The following is a 19,523-nucleotide window of genomic DNA, read 5'->3' as shown; positions in this document are numbered from 1 at the left end:
TCAATCCTTCATCAAATAATAGACATTTGAGCTGTTTCCACTTTTTGGGTATTATGAATAATGTTGATATAAACATTTGTGTACAAGTTTTTGTGTTGACATGTTTTCTGTTTTCCTGGGTGTTTTCCTAAATGTGGAATTGCAGGATTAGATACCCACGAGCAGTGTATGAGAGTTCCACTTTCTCTTCATGCTAGTCAATACTTAGATTGTCTGTCTTTTTTATTGTACCATCCTAGTGGGTGTGAAGTGGTATCACATCATGGTTTTAATTTATATTCTTTTAATGACTAATGATGTTGGGTATCTTTTTATGAGTTTATTAACCATCTGCATATCTTTTTTGGATAAATTTCTATTGAAGTTCATTTTCTTAATAGATTGTCTTTTATTTGTTGAATCATGAATGTTCTTCAAATATTCTAAAACAGGTCCATTACTAGATATATGATTTGTAAATATATATTTTTTTCCATTCTTTGAGTGTCTTTTACTTTTTTTTTTTTTTTGAGACGGAGTCTTGCTCTGTCCCCCAGGCTGGAGTGCAGTGGCACGATCTCGGCTCGCTGCAAGCGCTGCCTCCCGGGTTCACGCCATTCTCCTGCCTCAGCCTCCCAAGTAGCTGGGACTACAGGCGCCTGCCAACACACCCGGCTAATATTTTGTATTTTTTTAGTAAAGACGGGGTTTCACCGTGTTAGCCAGGATGATCTCGATCTCCTGACCTCGTGATCCACCCGCCTCGGCCTCCCAAAGTGCTGGGATTACAGGCTTGAGCCACCGAGCCCGGCCTCTTTTACTTTCTTGATGGTGCTCTTCGAAGCACAAAAGTTTTTAATGTTTGATGAAACCCAGTGTAATTTTCTGTGTGTGTATGCTTGTGTTTTGGATGTCACGTCTAAGACCATTGTATCATCCAAAGCCACAAAGATATGCCTATTTTTTTTTCTAAGAGTTTTAGAGTTTTCACTCTTACATTTAGTCTGTGATCCATTCCTAGTCAGTTTTTGTATATGGCTTGAGGTAGGGGTCCAATTTCATCCATTTGCATGTGAATATCCAGTTGTCAGAGCTTCGTTATTTGAAGATGATTCTTTCCACATTGAATTGTCTCTTTGCCAAAAATCAATTGACCATAAACATAGGATTTATTTCTAGACTACCAATTCTGTTCCACTAATCTATATATCCATTCTTATACCAGATCACTCTGTTTTAATTACTACGGCACCACAGTAAGTTTTGAGATTGGGAAGTATGAGTCCTCCAACTTTGTTCTTTTTCAAGATTGTTTTGGTTATTCTAGGTTCCTTGACATCTCTATAAATTTTAGAATCAGCTTGGTAATTCTTGCAAGCCAAAAAAGAAAGCTAGGATTTTGATAGAGATTATGTTGAATCTGTACATCAGTGTGGGGAGTATTGCCATATCAACAATATTAAAATTTCTGACCATGAGCATGGGATAGCTTTCCATTTATTTAAGTCTTCTCTAATTTCTTTCAATGATGTTTTATAGTTTTCAGTGTATGAGTCTTGCAGTTCTTTTGTTTCTTTGCAAATTAGGTAAAAACGCTAATGAAATTTTGTTTCTAGTTGATGCATGAGAAAATTTTTCTCATATTTGTGAGGCAGAATGAGACAGACTGAGAGAGAGGCTAGAGCTATTGCAGTCAATCAACTGCTCAATTCTTGAGTGTCTTGCAGTGTCAAAGCAAAGTGAGAATATTTTTGGGCCGCAAAGGCAGAGTGCTAACTCACTTGATGAAAACTGCCCATCTTCCACAGTGAGGTGGAGAAAGGCAAGGGAGGCCTCTGACACACCTTAAACTGCACCTCGTGGTAAATCCCTGGCCTCCCAGGTAAGAGACTGGTCCTTTCCACAGTAATCTCCCAAAGGAATGCCAGTATTTCTGTGAACTTTTCTGTTCTGTAATCGTCTGAATTCAGAGTCACTAATAATATGGGATAGGAATGTTTCCTCCAATTATTCCAGACCTGCCAAGCTGCAAAAGACCACTGATGCCAAAAGTTCTCATTTAATCAACAAACAGTACTCCAGGAATGGCCTATCTCTCCCAGTGCTGTGGCAAAGGGGAAGAAAACAGCAATGGCTGGGAAAAAACCAACACTGAGGACTCTCTGGAGTCTGAAACAGTTGTGGAAAAAATTCTGAGAAATTCCCTTGAAAAGAATGGGAAAGAATCCACATGAAAGATTTTATTGCTTATGACAAAATCCTGCTGCTCACATAAATTTTTTTTACAAACTAGACTAACATTATAAAAATGCAATATATATATATCACACACGCATGTGCATGCACACACACACACACACCCTGACATATTGACTAGGCTGCATTCATAATGTGCTTCTCAAAAGAAAATACTGATTTCACTCTAAACATCTCTAAATGCAAATGGAAACACAATTTCAGGAATCAAGTCTTCAAAGATCTTCATGTTTTGAGGTGTGCTCCCCATCCTTCCCTATTTCATTCAGGATACTTCTATCATCAGAAACTAGAGCAGACACTCATATTTAATTTAGTTTACTGATGTGCTACTCCTTAATTTACTAGAATATTTTTGCTGCCACCCTTTTAAAGAGTGGTACTTCCTGAGGTGCCCAAGTTATTTTCTATTTATTACATCATTTGTCTACCCAACATTCCTGACAGTAGATCAAAAAGAGGACAGACAAGGAAATAAGCAGGTTTATTCTCCTCATTATACAGATGAGGAAACTGAGATGGGGGAAGGAAATGGTTTTCCATCCATCATCAATTCTTTCACTCATCAGTTACTTATGAAAGTTGTTTTGTATTATGCCTAGCCTCTAGATGCTAGGGTTACAGTCAAGCGGGAGTCACATTGTTATTTTCAAAATACAAATCTGGGCTGGGCGCGGTGGCTCACGCCTGTAATCCCAGCACCTTAGGAGGCCAAGGCGGGCGAATCATGAGGTCAGGAGATCGAGACCACCCTGGCTAACACGGTGAAACCCCATCTCTACCAAAAACACAAAAAATTAGCCAGGCATGGTGGCGGGTGCCTGTAGTCCCAGCTCCTTGGGAGGGTGAGGCAGGAGAATGGCATGAACCCAGGAGGCGGAGCTTGCAGTGAGCCGAGATCAAACCACTGCACTCCAGCCTGGGGGACAGAGCGGAGACTCCGTCTCAAATAAAAATAAAAATAAACAAAATACAAATCTGATTGTGTCACGTTTTTGCCTAAATTGTCATGGGTTTGCCACAGGTCTCAGAATAAAGATTAAAATTCTTATGACGGTTTATGAAGTTTACACGGTCTTACTCCTATATCTGCTTCCAGCCTCATCTAATTTCTGCCTGCACAGTCAACTAAAGCTTCAACTTTTTCACCCATTAGGTTTTTATGTTTTTGGTTTTTTGAGGAGACGTATTTATTTAATTTTGATTTTGATTTTTTTTCAGAGTTGTGAAGCCATATAGTTCAAGGAGTTGATATTTTTAATAGTCTTATTATGAAAAATAGTGCTAAAATAACTGGTTAGCCATATGCAGAAAATTGAAACTGGACCACTTTCTTACACCATTTTCAAAAATCAACTCAAGATGGATTAAACACTTAAATGTAAAACCTGAAACTGTAAAAACTCTGGAAGACAACCTAGGCAATACCATTCTGGACATAGGAAGCGGCAAAGATTTCATAACAAAGACACCAAAGGCAATTGCAACAGAAGCAAAAGTTGACAAATGGGATCTAATTAAACTAAACAGCTTCTGCACAACAAAGGAAACTATTAACAGAGTGGATAGACAACTTACAGAATGGGCTTATTTTTTGTGTGTGTGAAATGGAGTCTCACTCTGTCACCCAGGCTGGAATGCAGTGGTGCCATCTCAGCTCACTGCAAGCTCTGCCTCCCTGGTTCAAGCAATTCCCCTGCCTCAGTCTCCCGAGTGGCTGGGGTTACAGGTACATGCCACCAAGCCTGGCTAATTTTTTTGTATTTTTAGTAGAGGCGGGGTTTCACCATGTTGGCCAGACTGGTCTTGAACTCCTGACCTCAGGCAATCCACCTGCCTCGGCCTCCCAAAGTGCTGGGATTACAGGCGGGAGCCACAATGTGTGGCCACTTTTTTTTAAACTAGAAGTAATCTTAGAGCTTATTTCTCCCTCTCCTGTAATCTCAGAGATATTGATACCTAGGTTCAAGGTCACATGGCAAGTGGACGTCAGAGGGGAACTAAAACGTGGTTCTCCTCATTCCCTTTCCCATGCTCTTCAGAGTATGCCACACTGTAAATTAACTTTCAATTAAGATGAATATAGGACTCTGCATTTGTATTTTCTTAAGATGCCAGAAACTCACCAACAATAGACATTAAGACATTGTTGCCATAAACAACAGCAACAGCAATACTTGTGGCTACTGTTTAATACTCACACATGTCAGTTGCCATGCCAGGCATTATGCATGTTCTGTGTCACCTTGGTTTTCACATTGACTCTGTGGAGTAGACATTATCATTAACCCTATTTCCACATAAGGAAATTGGGTCTTAGGAAGTTTAAGCTGTTTTCCTGAATGAACGCTACTAGGCATATCTGGGTAGATGTGGTGGAGCCAGGATTTGAACTCAACTCTATCTGGCTTTGAATTCAACATTTTTCTTCTTTAATTGACATATTGATTCTGTATTTCTCATAACCATGATTTTCACCAATTCTTGGAACCTGAAACTGACTGCTGTTAGCCTCATAGTTCTGTCATGAGAATTAAACAAATAAATACGAATGTAAACACTATGCCTTACAAGAGTGCTTGGCTTGTGGTAAGTGCCCAGCAAATGTTAGCTGCCCTTATAATCCTCTGCAGCCTCCTCCTTCTTGTGCTGTAAACCCCTTACCTTCCTCATTGCTGGCAAACTTAGCTCTTTTCTTGGTCTTACCCTTCTTTTCTTTGATTTTTCACATGAAAGATTTCCACTGACTGACTTTCTTACCATTGTCCCCTTGGAGTTTAAACTTTATTCTCTCATCTCCTCCTTCTCCTTCTCCTCCTCCTTTTTCTCCTCATTCTCTCCCTCTTTCTTCTTCTCCTCCCTCCTCCTCCTCCTCTTCTTCTTCTTCCTCCATCTGCCTCCCATTTTTCACTGGCTACAAATGGCCCTTGAATGGTCCCATTTGGGCTCTGCTCTCCTGGGGTGTTCCTCATCTTACCTCTTCACATCAGTTTTTCAATTCACAACTCAAACCAGTCCCTTCCAGTAAGTCCTTCTTGGGCTAGTAAACACTCCTCACATCCACAGAAAGAAAAGAATCTAAGTGCCCTTCCCCCAGGGGAGGTTCACCCATTCTTCAACTGCCTTCCCAGCCTTGAGAGATTTTACAGCTCTCAGTTTTCTAATCTGTAAAATAAGGGCACCTCACTACCTAGCCCTAAGTTTCTTGGCTTTCGTAAATGCTTTTGTTTTATTTCCAATGTTAGATCCTGCTCTCAGCTGGGAGACTGGGGCTTCTGCACGTCCCACAAAAACTGCCCAAGATTGCTGAGCCTCCTTGGGGCCCTTTCCTTTGGTTTTATTCCTCCTTGAAAAAGAACTAAAATTAGTTAGCTTTAGAAACTGTTGGTAAAAGACAATGTGTTCATTACTACGAGGAAAATCATATCAGATTAAGACCACCTTTCATTCTTCATTCTAGGAATATCCATTTTTGTAGGGAAAAGTGACTAACACACACACACACACACACATTCACTCTCTGCAATGAAATTAGAAAAACGAACATGTTGGCAAGAAGTGGATCTTTAGGGTTGACTTCTCTTCCTTTACTGTACTTCTTCCTTCTTTCCCCACCTCTAGATCAAGTGATTTCTCCTCTATTTTTAAAATTCTGTTATATTCTGTCTCCTTGAGCACCACCAGTTTTTGAAATCTTCCACCCTCACTATCATTTCAAATACCTATCCCCAAGAAAGGGTGACAAGTGTAAGAAGGGGTTAATGGGAATACGAAGGGAGAGGAAAGATAAATCACTTATTAGATTAGACCCAATATATTTCAAGCCTTTCACTAGTCACTTACTACATGTTATTTGATTTAATAACAATAATAATTCTGCAAGGATTACTGTTATCACCATTTTATAGTTGAGGAAATGGAGACTCAGAGAGGCTAAATAAACTGTGTGTTGTTGCACAGTTGATTTAGCCAAGTTAGGCTTTAGCCAAGGTCTGCTTGACTCCAAAGCCTGTGCTTTTTTTTTTCCTTTGCTCTATTGATTATCCATGACTGCTAAACAAATTACTACCAAGACTTAGTTGCTTAAAACAACAAACATTTATTATTGCACAATTTCTATGAGTCAGGAATTGGGTGTGACTTAGCTGGGTGCTTTGAACTCAGGGTTTCCCACAAGCCTTCCAACAAAGTGTTAGCTGATGCTGCCTCATCTATCTCAAGGCTCAACTCAGGGAGGATCCTCTTCCAAGCTCTAGCATGTGCTGTTGGCAGGCCTCGGCTTCTCATTGGCAGTGTGCTGAGGACATAATTTTTTTGCCATGTGAACCTCTCCATAGAGCACCTCACAACATGGCACCTGGCTTCCCCCAGAGTGAGTAATTAAGAGGGGGAGAAAAGGTACCCAAGATGGAAGCCACAGTCTTTTTATAAACTGAAATTGAAAGTGACATCTGTCACTTCTGTTGTATTCTGTTCCTTAGAAGTGAGTCAGTAAGTCCAGCCCACACTCAAGGGGAGGGGAGCACACAAAGGCATGAATACCAGAAGGTGGGAATCGCCTTGTAGAAATTATCCTTCTGAACTCATTTTTAGGTTCTAACATATTCTCTGCTTTACAAAAACTGTGTGTGTTTAAACCATCCCTTAGGTAAAACTAAGCATTCTACTTGTGTTTAGCTCCTCACATGAACATTGCTTTACTAAAATTTTCAGGAAAGAATTCCAGAGAAGTTCACATGCACTTTGAACCAGACAGTTCAAAGTAAGTTTGAAAGATGTAGTTGTGCATATATTTCCCATTATACACTATATATTACATATTATATAATGTTATACATATTATATATAAAATATTGTTTTGGTGTGTGTGTCTATCAATATATTATATATATATACATCTATATATACGATATTAAAAAACAACATATAAGCTGCAATGTATAACATATAATAATAAAATAATAGGGATAATTAGAATCTGGCACAATGTTCTTTGCACTTATACAAGTCTTATTTTGCAAAGATTTCTATAATGTTATGATTTGGATAAGATCCAAAAGACGTATCTCAATGGCCACTTGACCATGCATGCACGTCAGTCCCCTCACTAAGAGCATTTTATTAATGTCCACAATTAGCCAAGAACATTTACTTACCACATACTAGGAGCAGAGTCCTTTAGTGAAAATAGTAAATAAAACTTTTGGTAACTCCAAAGCATTATAACCCAATTGATGAGGCTGAATTATATGAACCTCACTGAGCCTAATGAAAAACGTGATATGGACAGATAGCAGAGCACTTGAACAAGGCCTTGGGGGTCCCAGAGACCTGGCTCCAAAAGTCTGCTCTACTGGCTGGGGATTTTTGGGTAAATATTCTTGTCTGAAAATAGGTATAGGGCACCTGATAGGGCAAAAATGATGAAAGACAGCACAGCCAAGTGGTTCAGATGCATGAATTCTGGCACCAGATGCTTGGGTTCAATTCCTGGCTCTGCTACTTACCATGGGCCGGTCCTTAACTTTTCTGCCTCAGCTTCCCCATCTGAAAAATGAAGATAATTATGGCACCTACCTCATAGGTCTGTTGGGAGGATTAAGTTAATATGTGCAAAGCACTTAGAACAGTACTTGGCACTCAGTAAGCATTGTCAATAAAGAAAAATGAAGCCATTTGTGTAAAGCTCTTACCAGAATACCCAGCATAAATAAATTAAGATATTATTCTCAATGGTTTAACCTTTAATTTCTTCATCTGTAAAATGGGAATATTAATGATTGTCTTACAGAGTTCTTATGAAAATAAAATAAAATCATATATATAAAGCACTAACAGTTTGTGGTCCAAATAAGCACTTAGTAAATGGTAGCTATTTTTATTATGAATATTCACAAGCATTTCTAGAGCTGGCAATAAGTGGGAGTTGAGAATCCCAAATAACCTAGTGCAAAACGTCTCCCAAACCAGGAAGTAAATAGCTCCAAGTAAGTGCCTGGCTCTGAGATTACTACAAGATGTTCCTTTGCTCTCTTAGCCTGAGTTCCTTCGGGGCTATCTGTATCTGGGGAATTGTGAGTCCGATAATGGTTTCTTCTGGATTCTGCTTGGTATTTTAATTGGCATATTAAGTTTCTTATTTACTTCTCTTCTGTGTTTTTAGTAATACCCCTTTGTGGTTGCAGGCCGAGTGCAGAAAGAACGTATTAGAAATAGCTCATAGAGATAAAGGCCTTAGACACACTAAGGGCTAGTGGCCTGGGATCATCGAATTGCAAGCAGAGGGAGCTGGCTGCCGACTCCATGAGTTGCTTTTGGAGGGCTGCATTCGCTGGGTGAGGAGATGGGGAGGCTCGGGGGCACCCAAAGGACTGGCTGAAATTCTCCTGTTCTGATTCTCAAGGATGGCCACTGGGCCTTGTCTCTTTTCCTGAGAGCCCCAGTCAAGAACTCTTAATGTCTTGGGCCTCTCCTTCAAGGCTGAGAATGACATTTAATAGGTAGCACCGGTTTGGGTAGAAAGGAATGCATTTCTCAAAAACATAATCCTGTCTTTGGCCCTGCTAATGATAGCCACAAACCAAAGGGGAAGAAAAACATTTTTAAACCTAATTCTGGGAAGTAGATTGTCCCCTGACCTCCTCCCCAGGGCCAGAACACCAACTATCAGACTGAAGGCAAACATGCTGCAAAACAAGACAGTGGGGAGACACTGCTTCATGACTAATTGGCTTTAGGAACATGGAATAAAGGAAAATATATAAACAACTATCTGAGCTTTAAAAAATAAATACTACTAAGGGCCATGGATTTCTCACATAATTTCACTTTTATTAGAAATACCAACCCCAGTGACTATCACTGTCCCACCCTAATGTTGAGTTCATTTGAGATCTAGTATTATAAATGATAAATCTTCAACTATATTCAAAATTTTACTTGGTTTTGGTCCCTCTTTCATTTTTTTGTTTACCTGGTGGTTTCAGAGAAATCTCATTAGAGTTCACTTGGCAATAATTTGTGTATCTTAAATAAAATAATTTTCATAAAAGTCCCAACTTTCAACATCTTTCAAATGGTGTTAGCTTGGCTTTAAACTCCCTAGTTAGAGAATCTCAGTAAGTTCCTGGTATCTGTTATTAACTCCCTGTGTAGGGATTAGGACTGTGTTTTCATGTGGGATATAAACATATCCGGATAATTCTCCTGAGCTTCACTTGTTGAAATTTGACATTTGTCCTATCACTGAATTATGGCTTAGCTCCCAGATAGCTTAGCTGGCACCTCTTTGACAGCTGCCTGCCCCTCCCCACAACACACAAGACTCAGTCCTAGCCCAATCCTTCCCTTAGCTAAGGAAGCAAAGCTAATAACAGAATACAGACTAGGCACCCTCCATCTTGAAAGAGGAGATAGTCTTTGTGCGGGTTAGGGTTATTAGTTACAAAGAGGTCAAAGCATCAGATATTTGCATTTTCCTACCTTGGCTCTGCAGGGCTTACAACTATCTACCCCAACCCTTTCTCCTAACCACTCCTCCCAGCCTACCATTTTGTCTTTCCTCACCGTCTGCTTGTCCCGCTTGCTCCTTCAAAATGCATCTTTTCTAGGGAGCATTTCCTCTCTTCAGTGTTGCCCAAACAGAAGCTGTTGCCCTCAAACTTAAAGACCCCGTAGCTGAATATAGAAATAGAGCACTGGAATTAGTAGAAAAGACCAGAGAAGAGAGAAAAGGATAGAAAGTCCTTATTTGAGATATTTGAGACTTGAAGGAAACACACAGTGATCCTAGCAGTGAATTCCAGTTCATGTTAGAATCCTTGTTCCTCTACTATAGAGTGTTTTCTCTCTCTGTAACGTCAAACACTGGGTTGCATCCAGTAGGATGCTGGAAAATGTGTAAAAATACTAGCTCTTCGGGGAAAGAAAAAGCACTGATTTGTAGCATTTGCTGATTTCCTTGGAATAAATGCTCCCTTCATGGTCAATTTCAAAATACCAAAGTGAAATTACTAACAAGGACATGGGAAGAGATGCACACAAGCAGCTTTTGACAGCCAGTACTAGCCAGGTCCAGCACAGGGGATGGAGGAGGCCAGGGAAGGGTTTATAGAGCAAACATTTCTTGAGCTTGAATCTAGAAAGATGAGTAGGTATTTGTTGAGTGGACAGAAAGGCAGGGAAAGAAGGCAAAAGACAAGTATTTTTGGCAAAGGGTGAACAACTTTGGCTGCATTCTAAACGTATATGTGTGCAATGTGTATGCACACACTTGTGTGTGGCATGCATGGTAGTGAGGTGGACTGGGAAAAGTACTCCCTCAAACAGGTCATCTGTGGCCCTAGCAATGAGTCTTAATCGTCTACGTGATTCCCAGGACTCAATATAACAGTCTCCTTTCAGGACCATTTGTTCCAAATCAGGACGAAGGTCTTCCAACTGGACTCCTTTCAAGAAAGCGTTGTTTCAAATAGAGACATACCTCATTTTATTATGCTTTGCTTTAGATACTGCATTTTTACAAATTGAAGGTTTGTGGCAACCCTGCATCAAACAAGTCTATTAGAGCCATTTTTCTAACAGCACGTGCTTGCTTACGTATCTGTGACACATTTTGGTAATTCTTGCTGTATTTCAAGCTTTTTCATTATTATAATATCCTTTATAATGATCTGTGATCAGTGATCTTTGACATTACTTTTGTGATTGTTTTGAGGTGCCCATATAAGACAGCAAACTTAATTGATAAATGTGTGTGTTCTGACTGTTCTACCAACCAGTCATTCTCCCACCTCTCCGTGGGACCCCTGTTCTCTGAGACAGAATAATACTAAAATTAGGCCAATTAATAACCTTACAATGGCTTGTAAGTGTTCAAGTGAAAGAATCATATGTCTCTCATTTTAAATCAAAAGCTAAAAGTGATTAAGCTTAATGAGGAAATATGTTGAAATCCAAAATAGGTGGCTAGACCTCTTTCACCAAACAAGTTGTGAATGCAAAGGGAAAGTTCTTGAAGGAAATTAAAAGTGCTGCTTCAGTGAACACACGAATAAGAAAGCAAAACAACTGCATTTCTGATATGGAGAAAGTGTTAGTGGTGTGGATGGAAGATTTAAACCAGCAACAACATTCCCTTAAGCCAAAGCCAAATCCAGAGCAAGCTGTAACTTTCTTCAATTCTGTAAAGGCTGAGAGAGGTGAGGAAGCTGTACAAGAGAAGTCAGAAGTAGGAGGGGTTGATTCATGAGGTTTAAGGAAAGGAGCTGTTGCTATAACATGAAAGTATAAAATGAAGGAGCAAGGGCTTATGTAAAGGCTACAGCAAGTGATCCAGAAGATCTAACTAAGACAATTAGTGAAGTTGCCTTCACTAAACTACCATTTTTCAGTGTAGATGAAATAGCCTTATACTGGAAGAAGATGCCATCTAGGGCTTTCATAGCCAGAGAGGAGAAGTCAACTCCTGGCTTCAAAGGACAGGATAACTGTCTTGTTAGGGGCAGCAGCGGTGACTTTAAGTTGAAGCCAATGCTTATTTACCATTCCGAAAGTCCTGGGTCCCTTAAGAATTATGCTAAATATTCTCTGCCTGTGCTCTAGAAATGGAACAACAAAGCCTGGATGATAGCACATCTGTTTACAGCATGGTTTACTGAATATTTTGATCCCACTGTTGAGACCTACTGCTCAGAAAAAAGGATCTTTTCAAAATATGACTGCTCATTGTCAATGCACCTGGTCACCCAAGAGCTCTGATGGAGATGTACAAGCCAATTCATGTTGTTTTCATGCCTGTTAACACAGAATTTATTCTGTAGCCCATGGATCAAGAAATAAATATGGCCTTCAAGACTTATTATTTAATAAATAAATTTTGTAAGGCTATAGATGCCATGGATAGTAGTTGCTCTGATGAATATGAGCAAACTCAATTCAAAACCTTATGGAAAGGATTCACCATTATAGATGCCATGAAGTACATTTGTGATTCATAAGAGGAGGTGAAAATATCAACATTAACAGGAGTTTGGAAGAAGTTGCTTCCAACGTTCATGGTTGACTTTGAGGAATTCAAGACTTCAGTGGAGGAAGTAACTGCAGATGTGGTACAAATATTAAGAGAACTAGAATTAAAGTAGAGCCTGAAAATGAGACTGAATTGCTGCAATCTCATGATCAAACTTGAACAGATGAGCAATTGCTTGTTATGGATGAGCAAAGAAAGTGGTTTTTTGAGATGGAACCTACTCCTGGTGAAGATGCTGTGAACATCTTCAGTGACATCAAAGGATTTATAATTTTACATAAACCTAGTTGATAAGGCAGTGGCAGGGTTTAAGAGGGCTAAGTCCAGTTTTGAAAGAAGTTCTACTGTGGTTAAAACGCTATCAAATAACATTGTATAGTACAGAGGCATCTTTCATGAAAGAAAGAGTCAATAGATGGTGCAAACTTTATTGTTGTCTTCTTTTAAGAAATTTCCACAGCCATTCTAACCTTCAGCACCCACCTCCCTGGTGAGTCAACAGTTATTAACATAGAGACAAGACCCTCCACCAGCAAAAAATTATGACTCCTCTTAGACATGATGCTATTGTGCACTTAATAGACTATAGTACAGTGTAAACATAACTTTTAAATGCACTGAGAAACAAAAAAAAATGTGTGGCTCACTTTATTGTGATATTTACTTTATTATGATGGTCTGGAACTGAACTTGCAATATCTTCAAGGGATGTCTGTAATTCTTTGGTTACAATGGTCTGTGAAATAGTCACTATTCTGGGAGCCAACATCAATACGTTATTATAACAGAGAGTGGCCACATAACAGAGAACAGCCAAGCAAGGAAGAGGGAATTTCAGACTGAGAATCTGTTAAAGGTCATGCTGTGATTTGGTCTGATAGGAAATGGGGAGAGTTTAAAGGGTAAGAGTGATGCATTGACTTGCGTCAAAATAAGAGCTCTGTGTAACAAGAACTATTTCAAAGTGGTCTAATTACCAACTGTCTCCATCATATTAGCTTGCCCTCTAAAGGCTCAATTCCTTTGCTAAATACAAGGGCAATTCAAACTATTGCTCTAAGGCAAGACGTTTATTATTCAGAATCTGAGCATGGTAGGTCCCAGCTCTCTAAATAAAATAAACAAATATTTACCGAGCATCTCAGACCATGGTATCAAGTTGATCCTTACTTTGGGCACAGCATCCCAGGGCTCTGAAGGTCCACTGATCACCTGCTCTCACTGGCTTTTTCAGGAAGACAAAGGGATGTTTTTAGAGGATTCTCATCAGCTCATTTCCCCTCTTGCTTCTTGACCTACAGGGCAGGCTCTGGGGCTTAAGGATTCTCTGACACTGTTTATTTGGCTTTTCTCTTTCATGAAGGTTTTATATTTTAACTTCTGAAATTTAACTATTGTAATAATTTCTTACACAATTTAATTCTATTTAGACATATAATTTAACTGGAACTAGACATAAGAATAAAAATAACTACAACTAATTTAACCGTATTTTAACATGGACATATACTAGAGGCCTTTCGGTAATGGGTATTTTTAAAATGAGTCAGAAAAAGTCATAATAAATCAGAAGCACAACTTAAGTGTCTTCTTTGAGGTCTCCTATTAAAAACAGGGTTTGCCTTTTTTTAAAACTATGGGAAAAATGCTAATTTTCTTGCATAGGAAATTTTAACAGTCCAATTACAGAAAATAGTAAAAATAGTTTCCTAGTGGGAATACATTGAGGATATTGAAATAAAAACCCACTCATAGCATCAAATATCAGCTAAAGTATATGGATAATTAGGATACAAAAGTTCCAGTGAAAGGCAGAAATAAAAATTTGGAAATAGTTTATTATCTAAGTCATTGTCTGGCCCTGGTGGCTAGCATGGTTCTTTCTATATTGTTTAAATGATGTTGTACCAGGATAAATATGAGATTAAGGTTCATATAATATTGCTGCTGCTGTTAACAGACTAATTTTACAATGCTATTGTTCCTTCAGTAACTAAGTCGTTCCTCAGAAAATATCTAAGAGCCAAGGACGGCCATTATGAGCCCTTTCTTCCCTAGCACAGTGAAGGATATGTTGCTGTAAAGAAAAAACCTATTCTAACAATTTATGTTAGGTAAACAAATGTTATATTTTAGCAAGATTGGTTCCAGTGGAGTTCTGAGTGCGTAGAAAGCAGCTCCTACCAGGATTGCAGACTCTGAGGGCTGGTAGGTCAGCCTTAACATCTGTTCCCATCATCTTAAGCCAAGCCCCGCTGTACAACAGACGAATGAAGATGGAGAACAAAGTCATCCTCTAGAACTCCAAGCTTGGGAGCTGGGCCTCTTCCCATGCCAGCGGTGGCCCAGGAATTATCTCTTCTATTCTCAATTGGCCTGAGGGCATGGAGGAGCCGAGTCTGGAGGGAGATTTCCTCTGGAACACAGCACTCAGTGAGAGGGGACAGCACCATGCAGTGGGCTAAGCAGTGATGTCAGAAGTTAGCCTCTTAGCAGCTGAATAAGTGGGGTGGGCTGTTTAATGCTTCTGAATCTGTCTCCTCTTCTGCAGAATGGGAATAATAATACTTAGCTTACACAGTTGTTTAAAGCATAAAGTGAAGTAGGGATGTAAAGTGCCTGGCACAGAGAAGAACCCACCAATTGTGGCTCTGGTCACAACTCAAAGCGGCCTCCTATCCTTTTCATTCAGAGTGGAGTCTCTTTCTCCCCTCTCAGCTCCTTTCCTCCTTCACTCAAGAAGAGAAAGGAGTGGCCATCACTGCCTCCCCAAGTGTCACCACAGGCAGTCCAACTACCAACTGAGTTTGAGACTGATGGAAAGGAATTTCTCATAAATGGGGGCCAGCCAGAGCAACTTTCAGATCATTCCAGAGGAGCTGGCTGCTCTGAGGCCAAAGGTCACTTGGTGGGGCAGGAGTAGCATTCAGTGGATTTGAGCTCTGCTCAGTAAAGAAGGGCCAGGTCCATGGCCTGAGAGGATGGGCAGCCCCACCTCTTTGATTAAGTGGCAAAAGCATCCTGTAACATTCTCCCACTTGGCTGAGATGCAGAGGGCTTGAGCTATCTAAGTGGGTCTATGCTATACACAGTGTACATTGCTGTCTGTCTGTCTGCCCATGTTTGTTTTCAGTGTCTTAGCATATTGGCTCTGAGTTCATGCTGTGTGTTGCGTTTGGCAGGAGGAGGTGTTTTAATATCCTTGCTTGACTGGAACTCTCTCAATGCTAGTGAATTCTATTATTTTGAATAAGATAAAGTATAGCCCCAGGTTTCTGCATAATCACAGCAAGGAATACTTCAACTTTAAATTTGAGTTATCTACCTTAATAAATACTAAAAAAATGCATCTGGAGTGTTCCCTTACAGGTTCCTGGAGCTCTGATAAACTCAGGCAAACCAAGCATGTCAAAATACACTGGATCCTTTGTCTGACCTGTACTCTGGGAAGCTGAAATTGATAGCACACCCTTGACCCTCCCCTTCAGCTTGCTCTATACATACCTGTAATCCAGCACCTTAAGTGGGTGACACCAGTGAAGATATAACAGTGATTTTAGTCAAAGTTTCTGTGACTTATATTCAATCCACAAAGGATGTGATCACCTACTAGAGTGAATGAGGCAGACTTTATTCATTCACAAATATTTTGCTGTATTCCATTTGTGCCGATATTTTGTAAGCATGAGGGACACAAATATACATCACCCGATCCCTGCCTAAGGGATTACTCACAGGCTAGCGGAAGGGGCCTTGTTGAGTGTCCCAATGAGGGGGGTGGTCAATTGGAAGTCAGGAAACACTTCATGGGAAAAGTGGCCTTTTCCAGGGTCAGGAGTTCAAATCAAGAAGTATTTTCTGATTTCCAGTACTCATAGAATTGACCACTCCCCTCGTAAGCTCAGAATTATCCTGGCAGCCAATGAGTATAAATCATACTGTGACAACTTTGCTGCCTTGAATTATCAATGTAGACAGTTAGAATGACCCTAAATTCACTAGATAACTGAACAGCTCCTGATTTTATGACATGTGTTCATCTTTTAAGTCAGCAAAAGTAACTCTGTTTTGAAATTTGACAACCTCAGCATTTCTAGCCAATTCTGTTAAAGACCCATGTGATCACACTCTAGAAACAGAAGCATTTGGGAAAAAGAAGTATCTGAAATTGTGCCCTTTGTGTATTACTCATCTCTTCTCAATTGTGAAAATTAAGAGGTTGATTTTTAAAAAGATTTGAGGTTAGGGTGAGCTGCCTGATATCAAGGGTAAGGAGAGATGGAAGATCAGACATACCAATTCATTGACAATTAGTGTAATTTTAGAGGCACTTTATGTTTTCCCTAAATGTTTCTTACATGTCTACTGCCAAGTAATGATACCTGAGCTTCCACTGGTAGATTCTCATTTCTCTATCATAAGATTTCATCCTAAATATAGCCATACCTGCAGGTGTCTTTTATACCTCAGTACAAATAAATTTATCAGATTCTTTCGTCAGACTGCTGGAACCATGGCTAAAAATGCGGTTGCTGCTAAGGTGAAAAGAGGGCAGGAAGAGTGAATTAGATAAAGGTTGGGGCACCCCAACTTATTCTACTTGGAATTTGCTAAAGACTAAAGACTAGCCTTTATCACAGTTTAGAAGCACAGAAATTCACAAGTGAGAAATGGTGCCCAAGACCTGCGATCCTGAGATTCTATAGCGCTGCAAGACAGACAAGTTTGATGGTTTTGATAACCAAGACTAAGACACCCCACCACCCTTTTTCCCCTGCCTCAGCTTGTAGTCATAGGAGAGTTTCTGGTCTAGAACCAATCAGATTGCAGTAAGAGCCTGATGACATGGCAGGATGTCACCTGCCCCTATGGCACTCTGACAAAACAGCTACAGTCACTGATCCTCAATAAAGATGTTCAGAGTCAGATTTCACCTTTTCCTAGAGAGGGTCTCACTCTGTTGCCCATGCTGAGTGCAGTGGCATGATCACAGCTTACTGCAGCCTCAGCCTCTTAGGCTCAAGTGACCTTCCCAGCTCAGCCTCCTGAGTAGCTAGGACTACAGGTATGCACCACCATGACCAGCTAATATTTTATTTTTATTTTTTGTAGAGACAGGAGTCTTATTATGTTGCCCAGGCTGGTCTTGAATTCCTGAATGCAAACAATCCTCTCACCTCGGCCTCCCAAAGTTCTGGGATTACAGGCATGAGCCACTATGCCAGGTTTCGCTTTTTTTTTTAAGTTTTATTATAACTCTGTGTTCCTTGTTCTCAGTTCTTATTGTTGTGCAAAGCACCTCATTTCTGAGTCCCCATCCACAGGCCAGTGCAGGCCTGCTAGGGAAGGGGGTGAGTCAGTGTCTCAAAGCCCCAGTACAATCACCAACGGAACCTTCCACTCCTACCTGGGCAGATATTTGTGCCTGCATACATTCATTCAAAAGCACGGATTGAACACTGTTTGTGTGTTCAATAAAGTCCAGGATGCTGGCCTTGCCCTGTGATAGATATCAGAACAGTATCAGACACAGTTGTAGGCTGTGCTTATAATTGTACTGGGAGACAAGTCATAAATCTATGAAAAGTTGAGTCACAGTAGGAGGTAATGGGGGACTAACTATCCAAAGATAACTGTAGCAGGTCAGAAAAAGAGATCCCTGTAGGCTGGAGGGGTTAAGTTTCTTGCAGTAGGGATCAGGATTTACCACATAGTGGACACTTAATAAATATTTGTTGAATAAGTGAGTGGATGGATGGATAGATGGAAGGATGATTACATGATAAACAGATGGTTATTATGAAATGTTCCATGGAAGAGGTGGTTTTGAAAGTTCATTAGGCTTTTGATATTATAGATGATGTCCTAGTTCACGTGGGCTTCTATACCAAAATACCATAGACTGAGTAGCTTATAAACAACAGAAATTTATTGCTTACAGTTTTGGAGGCTGAGAAGTCCAAGATCAAGGCAGCAGCATATTCAATATCTGGTGAGGGCCAATTTCCTGGTTCAGAGACAGCACCTTCTTGCTGTGTCCTTACATAGTGGAAGGGGTTAGCTAGCTCTCTGGGGTCTCTTACAAGGTCTCAAATCCCAATCATGAGGACTCCACCTTCATGACCTAATCAATCACTCTCCAAAGGCCCCACCTCCTAATACTATCACCTTGGGGGTTAGGATTTCAACATAGGAATTTTGGGGGAACACAAACATTCAGGCCACTGCAGAGGAGAAGAGGGAGGGCAGATCAGAAAAAATTCTTCTCCTTATGTTCCTCAGGACATTCAGCAGGACTGGGAAATCACCAAGATATAGCAAGCATTCACATACCTGAGGCCAACCCTTAGCCCTGAGCCATGCCACAACTTTAACCTTGGTGATAGAGACTCCCACTATTGGACAGACTAGAATCCAAAAACAAGAAAGGAGAAGGGAAGCTTTTGGTTCTAAACACAACCTCAATGCCTACGGGCACAAGCTTCTTCCACCAGTGACTTGTTCATCCATGTAGCAGGCTGACAGAAAGCCCAGATCACCAGGACTGCCTGTATCCATGGTTATCAATAAACGAACCAGAGCCTACTTGTATTGGTCACAAGTTGGGCACGAAAGTCGGTGTGAAATGGGAATTCAACAGGTCCTAATTTTCCCCATCCCTTTCTAGTGGGCTCTGCCAGCTTTTGGCTTCCAATCTGAACCCTGACTTTTCCCCAAGCTGATCCACTTGATCCATAACCACAAGCTCTTAATACCAAGTACTTAATACTTCTAAGCACGGGCAACACAATTAGACCTATAGTAAGACTCAGTAAGCTCATCCTGCCATCTTGAAGGCAGCAAGAGGTATTCAAGCTGAAGGCAGGGATGACATTCGCTTTTATATTCCCAGCACTTATCACAGTGCCTGACACAGAGTAGGTACCCAGCAAATACTTATTGAATGAAGGAGGAAAGCAGCTCTGGTTCCATAATGCAGTGCAGGTCAGGCCTCTGCCAGTGTTTCCCTGTCCTAAACACTAGTTTAGATAACTGGACTTCGACACTGCTATGATCTGAGAACCTACTATCAGGAGTGGAGTTCCTACTTTCTCTTGAATACCCAGGACTGAAATTTCCCGTAGGACCCAAATCTATTATTTTTTTCTTGGACAGCAAGTTGTTTGCATTTCTCAGATGTTGCTTTTCCCAGATTACCTTTGGCCTCTTTGTGCACAGGCTGTCAAATACATACTTATTTTTCCCTCTGTCCCCAACT

The sequence above is a fragment of the Symphalangus syndactylus genome, chromosome 12, assembly GCF_028878055.3.
Source record: "Symphalangus syndactylus isolate Jambi chromosome 12, NHGRI_mSymSyn1-v2.1_pri, whole genome shotgun sequence".
Taxonomy (NCBI): domain Eukaryota; kingdom Metazoa; phylum Chordata; class Mammalia; order Primates; family Hylobatidae; genus Symphalangus; species Symphalangus syndactylus.
The sequence above is the reverse complement of the archived record's forward strand: the minus strand, read 5'-3'. Positions refer to the sequence as shown.